Below are 7,535 nucleotides of genomic sequence, written 5' to 3' on the forward strand. Positions count from 1 at the left end.
GTGTTAACGAGGAGGATCGTTAATTACAATGTAGGCTAAAATAACAGTTCAGTGAGGCAGGATGAGAAAGTTCCGAATGACGAAGGCGCCCAAGTGTGGGGGCCCTGGAAGGTGCACGGCCCAGACCTCCTCCTGCAGGGAGCCAGCGGACTGGCTGCCCTTGCATCTCCTCTCCGACCGCTCCCGGGCCAAGGCCAAGGCCAAGGCCGAGGACTGGGGCTCCTCTGAGCCTGCTTCAGCCCTGGAAGTCCGCTCCAGCCTGGCCCAAGAGCCCTTAGAGCTGCACCTTCCTCCCAGCCCTCCCTCCTGCCCCCTCTCTCCCCAGAGTCAGGGCCTCTGGTCCGCAGGCTCCTGGCCCATCCTGGCTCTCCTGCTTCATCCTTCACAGCCGACCCCCAGGAAACCCCTTGCACACGGAATCCGAGCTCCGTGTCTACTAAACAAGGGTCCTGATCCCACAGTCACCGGGGCCAAAAAGGACCTAGGTGGCTTCATGAAGAAGTCAGACTGGGGGACCAATAGGAAATAGACATGGCCCAGCTTAAATTCAGAGGATGAGCACTCAGACACACGTGACCTTCGGAGCAAGTGTGGGGCTGGGCTCTGGACGGTTCTGCTCAAGGCCGGTCCACCTGCAGACCTGGTTTCAGAGGCTGGGCTTTATGGAGCAGTCAGTAGGGACCTTGTTGAAGGGCTTTGGTCACGCGGACAGAGGAAGAAGGAGCCGAGAGCAGCTCGGGGATTCTGCTCTTCAAGCTTTATCTTTTACTGTGGAATGCAAACCCTTATCTTCCGTCAAATGAATCCTATGCTTTAGCCAGTATTTGAGGAAAGGTATCTCAACGTACCACACAAGTGAAGGCTGATCCTAGAAACACAGAAGACTTGGTATAATTGCTGCAGAAATTCCCAACTTAAAAAAAAGAATCTTTATTATAAAAAGTATGCAAGGTTTAACGGGGAGGAATCATCAAATTATTTTCCCTTTTTGAGCCTTAGTTTCAGGAAGCTGAACAAAATGAAACGAAACTGGTTTTATGGCTCTATTAAAAATCCATTGCAGCTCTGCTCACCTGTGCTTTTCAGAGTCACCCAGCCACGAGCGATGGCATCATTTCAAATTTCGTTTCAATAGCTGGAAGAGGCTAAGCTGGTTGTATCTGCCAATGCTTAACACTGTGTCACCGAAAAAGATTTCTAAACAAATGTGTCTTTCTTGTGACGTGAGACTTTCAATTTCATCCGTTACACGAATAATCGTTGTTGACAGTTTATACTGACAAGTGTTTGAGCAGTTGTTGGTAAGATGTTCATTTTATTGATTCTTTTTTCTTACTTGTATATCATGACTAAAATATCTATCTGCAGCTCAGAGTATAAATATTAATTGAGCAGTAAGAGCTCCCTGACACACGGCCGTGGAATCCAAGGCTCCCCCTCTGATGCTCATGTATATTAGAAGTAACAAGATTTCCGGAACAAAGACCAGAATGCAGGCAGGCTCAGATTGGTGTCTGAGTAATTTATCAAGAAACCTTAAGAACAGCCACAAGTTTCTTTAGAGATGATTATCAAGATCCCTCCGGTGGATAGAATGAGGCGCCAGATCAGAAAATAGAAGTGAAAGTCACATATTGTGCCAAGAAACACCCCACCCAGTCCCTCCCTCTGCCCCCCCCCGACCCCCGCTCCCTAACATCTGGAGCCAGACTTACAAGCTCCTGGCAGGTAATGGGGGGACATGCATCCTCCTCAGGGAGCTATTAACTTTGAGACGTTACCCAGTGAAGCAATAAAGCATCAAGGTTCCTTCCCGGCCATGCTACAAAGAAACCCACCCAGCAGACACTAACCTCAGATGATACACAACTTACAATCAGTTCAGAAATAAGTCTCTCCCATAAATGGCCTGGCACAACTTGCCAAGTATTTAAGGAGAAGATCTAAAACAAAAGCAAAAATAAAGTAAAAGGGACAAAAATAAGCAAGTGGAAGCCAGAATTCAGAAGAAACAGAGACAATGCAGGGAGCGAAAGAAAATTCCATGGAAATGATGAATATGCTCAGAGAAGTAAGCCCGTGTGGCATCTGTGAAACAAGATGAATATAAATCTTTAAAAAGAACAAAGAACAAGGAAAGCCTTGGAAATTAAAAATCTGATAGCCTATATTTTTTTAAAAATCAGTAAAAGTGTTGAAAATCAATCTCTCAGTTAGCTTTTTTTAAAAAAAGATAAGAGGAGGCAAAAGGTAAATGAATCAGAGGATCATTGCAGGAGGTACACAGCAAAATAATCAGAATTCCAAGAGGAGGGAACGGAGAAAATAATGCAAAGAAAATTATCAAAGACAAATAGAAGAAAACTTCCCCAAACTAAAGACACAGTTCTCCAGACTCTAGACCCACCGAGTGCCTATGACCATAAATACTCAGAACATGACACATCGCCCATAAACTTCAGAACTGGAGATGAGAAGAAAAATCTAAACAGTTCTAGAAGAATCAGGACATGGGCAATAAAAAACAGCAATCCAAGTGGTGGTGTCAGACTTCTGAATGGCAACTCTGGCAGTAAGAAAATAATGGAACAATGCCTTTAAAATTCTGAATGCCGGGCGCCTGGGTGGCTCAGTCGGTTAAGCGTCCGTCTTCGGCTCAGGTCATGGTCCCCGGGTCCTGGGACGGAGCCCCACAACCGGGCTCCCTGCTCGGCAGAGAGCGTGCTTCTTTCTCTCCCTCTGCCCTTTCCCTCTGCCCCCACCCCACTCATGGGCACTCTCTCTCTCTTAAATAAATAAATAAAATCTTTTAAAAAAGAAAAAATAAAATTCTGAATGAAAGTGATCCTTCCAACGCAGAAATCCAGACCCAGCCAACAATCAATTGTGAGGCCAAAGACACGTTCTGTGTTATTTCCAGCTGGTGTCATAACCTGTCTGGCCTTCCAGTGTTCTCCCCTATCAAATGAAGACGTATCACCTGCCTTGCGCGTCTCACTGGGTCTTTGCTGAGCCATGAAACCAAACATGGCTTCCGTCCATGGAGTACTAATTCCGCTGTAAGTCGTAAATTCTGGGGCAATGTCTAATCACCTTTGGATCCTCTAAGTTGCCCAGGCCAGTGACTTACACATAGTAGGCATTGATAAAGAACAAATAAGTAAGATTTGTAGAAAGACTTTCTAAATGTTGAAACATGGGGCACCTTATATATAATAATAACCACTTAGAAACTTAATATATACAATACTGCATTAGAGAAAAATAAAGGATGGCATAGCCATGAAATAGAATATTGTGTATTTATTTGGCCTGGCAGAGTGTTCATGCTCTAATACTGTGGTGTTGAAAGAGTTACAGGTCTGTAGGAAGTGACATCCTACACACACACACACACACACACACACACACACACACACACACACATCCATACACCTGCTATATTTCCCAATTTAGTTACCCCAAAAGAAAGAAATGAGCAGAAATGCAGTTGCTCCCTGAGGGAGCAGGTAAGAGACTTGAGAGATGTGTCTCCGCCTTTGGCTTCCAGCTGAAGAAGCTGGTGTCACTCCCCGTCCAGGTGACCCTGTCAGAGTTGAGAAAGTAGCTCAATCTTTGCAGAGTTACTACCCCCTCGTGCTGAGGTTAGCAACAGCAACCCACCATAGTGTGCACCCATCATCTATGTGCCTGCATCTGAAGAAATACTTCTGAGCATTGATCTTTCCTTGTCCTTGAACCTGACTCCACAGCCCCAAGGCTGCATACTCTTGCAGGTAGCGGGTAAGGCCCGGAGTCAGACCTCTCCACACCGCTCTCTCCACGGTCCCAGGAAGCCTGTACCCACCATCCACCCCTGCTCTGATTCCATCCCCCGCTCCCCGGCTGGTTCTCAGACTATGTTGGCTTGAGGCCACCATCACACATCCATATAGTCCACGATCTCAAACAGTCAAAACTCTGGATGAATGGGTGAAAATATGATAAAGTATTCATAGTAGCTGCTGGGATTACAAATAGGTTTTTCTTGCTGTTGTTCCTTTATGTTATGTTGTTTTGATTTGGCTCTAATGCTTTTTCAATACTTGCTAAGGGTCCTGCCGTCAGCAGGCATTGACCAGGGCAGGGGAAGCCCTTAGCACAGTGGCCCGTGCACGCTGCTGCTGGGCACAGTCAGAAACCGTTCTCCTGGGGCGCCTGGGTGGCTCAGTCGGTTAAGCGTCTGCCTTGGCTCAGGTGATGATCCCAGGGTCCTGGGATCGAGGCCCGCCCCAGGCCCCCCCCTCAGCGGGGAATCAGCTTCTCCCTCTCCCTCTGCTCCTCCCCCTGCTTGTGCTCTCTCTCTCTCTCTCTCTCTCTCTCGCTTGCTCGCTCAAATAAATAATCTTAAAAGAAAAAAAAAGAAATCATTTGCCCTGTATCATTACTTTTACTGTCAAAGACGTATGCTATTTTTGAAATGTGCTATGCAGAGATGTTGAATATCTTGCCAAATACCACGGGCATACTTGTCTCTGTAAAGTTTTGGTCCATTAGGACTCTAACTCCCTGTGAGATAATAAAAAAACATATATTGGTCTCCGCGCCTGGTTTCTGGCAAAAAGGTCCTATAACCCTTGTGATTTCCTGGGGGACAAGAGCGTCTTGGCTCTGATGAGGAGACTCTGAATGGCTCCTGGATGGAGACCAGTCCCCAGAAAGCTCCCACCAGGTTTAGAGGCTTGGAATTTTCGGCCCTGCCTCCATTCTCTTGAGAAAGGAGAGGAACTGAAAATGGAGTTAATGATGAATCATGCTTATGTGATAAAGCTTCTATAAAAATCTCAAAAACATGAGTTGCAAGGAACTTCCAGGCTGGTAAACACATCCAGATACCAGGAGGGTAAGCCCAACTGCATGGAGGCAGGGGCTCCTATGCCCAGGACCCACCCTATGCATCTCCTCAGCTGAGTGCCCTTCTGCATCCTGTATCAAATCCTTTAACAAACTGGTCAGCAGAAGTAGGCGTTTCCCTGGGCTCTGTGAGCTGCTTTGGCAAATGACTCGAACCTGAGAAGGGGGTCATGGGACCCTCCAATTTGTAGCCAAAGCACACAGGAGTCGTGGGTAACCTGGGAACCTACTATTTGTGATTGGCATCCGAGGGAGGGGGCAGTCAGCATGAGCCTGTGGGATCTGCCCCTCTTTCCGGGTAGAGAGTGGCAGAATTGAGTTAAATCGAAGGATGCCGAGCTGGTGTCACCAAAAAATTGTGTGGTGGGGGGAAGGAACCCATGCATTCACTGACCAGGAATGTCAGAAGTGAAGTACTCCGTGTGAGTAGTGAAGGAGGCACACAGGAAGGGGGAAATAGAGGTTTTCCTAATAGTCAGCTTCTAGTACCATACAGTTCATACCATTTTCCAGTAAAATCCAATGTGCCTTACATCTTTTCAGCTGATGGTGAGGCATAGTTCTGAGAATTCGTGGGGGGTGGGGGCAGGACATCCCCTCTCCTGCCAGGAGGCCACTACCCTCTTAGGTACATGTATGAAAACCAAAAGAATTCAGAAATCGAAAAAACAAGGACATGGTCTTCAAAAAGCAGAGGAACGAGAGAGTGCGAAAAGAATCAAAATCCCAACAGACTATTTAAGATCAGACTTTTAAATGAATTTCTATTTCCTATTTTGGGAAGAGCTGGAAGCCTGGACAAATGATTTGGAGAACATAAGACATCCCATGGCACCAACTATCACGTTTCTGCGGACAGAGTTTGCCATCTCCTGCCACAACTTCCTTAAATTCCAACCACACAGTTCCAACACCCTGCAGAATTCTCCATAACCAATCAGTGTCCATCAAATAACCTTAGGGGACATTCACTTGTTCGGTGATTTCGGAGGCCCCTTTTGTAGCTCCTTCCTCCTGCTCCAAATCAGCTGGTCTACGGAGCAGTACTGACGTCATTCCAGGAGGTGAGCGACGGGGATGGACACGTGAGAAAAGTTTCAGCACAGCAAAAACTATGTCTCTCACGTTATAGAGAGAAGGCCGTGAGCCCCAACAAGCATATGTTCATTTGTTGGAGAAAAATTCCCATAATGCCTCTCCTTAATCAATTTCCAGTCCCCACCTAATTCTACCATAAAATTATTAATGCTATTCCTAGGATGTGGACAATTGATGCTTTTTTTGGTGATCTGTACCATGCAACATAAAAACAAAATTCTTATGAAAATACATGCAGCTTTCTAGCACATCCCCTACCTCCCACCTCCCTGGGCTCAGGCTGTAGGCAAGCCCTCCCAGAGACACCATTCAAAGAATGACCTCACACTTTTTCACTCCTGAAACAGAATTTGGTAAAAACTATACCCTTCCTTGCACGGGGTTAAGCTGATAAAGATATTTCCTCATCCCAGTTAAATCGCTACAGAAGATGTCATTCCTGATGTATTTGTAAATGCTGACATTTAGAAATAAAACTTGTAGTCTTCTAATATATTCAACAGAATCCAAGCACTCTAGAAATTTAATAACCACCACGGTTCATTTTAAATATGCATGAGCTCCTTTCATAGTAAGACATTTGATATTATTTCTCTTCCTCCTCGACGCCATTTCATTTCTTCCAGAATTGTATCCTTTGGCAGCACTTTTTTAAGCTTGCAAGTCTTTTTTCAACCATGCTTCATATTTCTTGGCCATCAAAACATATGTAGCTAAGCAGAAATTTGCATCTTTTGTTGTTGTTTTTGCCTATCATCATAGAACTCTAAGGGCTACATTTTTTTTTCCTTTGGCCTGACTATCTTTACAACTAGTAGTACAATCATTTTAATCAAAGCAACATCGGTATCTTTCAAATTGTGATGAATATTCAACATCAGAAGTGTAGATGCATTGGAAGTACATCATTTAATTAAATGAATGTGGCTCTTTTATTGCTAACTTCGTGTATCCATAGATCAAAATTAGTTCGAACAAAATAAGGTTCAGCATCCAGTCTCTTCCTATTTTCCCTTATTAAAGACTTAATCGAGGGGCACCTGGCTGGCTCAGTCCGTGGAGGGATAGACTCTTGATCTCAGGGTGGTGAGTCCAAGCCCCACGCTGGGTGTAAAGATTACTCAAAAATAAAATCTTTAAAAACAAAAAAGACTTAAGCAAAGAGGTCATTCACATAGATAAATAAGTGGAAATGACAGGTATGTTGTTGCCATAGTGTTATCCACGTCTTTGAATTCCTCTGCAATGATACACGGAGCGCTACACCATGATCTATCATGTCCTCCTTGCCAATCATCTGTCAGCTGACAAATCTCTCTTTTCATCTCGCTCCTGACTTGCAAGAGCATTTGTTACCCGGACATTAGAGTCCATCAGACACCGACATACAAACCTGTTCTTCTGCCAGGTACCGTAGAGATTTTTTGCACTCCTGGGCAATGAACAGGCGTGGGGGCGGGTGGGGAGTGGGGTTTGAGGGGGTGGGGACGAAAAGGGCGTTTTTGGGAAGAGACGCCCCCTGGTGGCGCCGCACCTTCAATGCA

The sequence above is a fragment of the Callorhinus ursinus genome, unplaced genomic scaffold (genome assembly GCF_003265705.2).
Source record: "Callorhinus ursinus isolate GAN/ISIS: 27379988/994484 unplaced genomic scaffold, GSC_fseal_2.0 scaffold17, whole genome shotgun sequence".
NCBI lineage: Eukaryota > Metazoa > Chordata > Mammalia > Carnivora > Otariidae > Callorhinus > Callorhinus ursinus.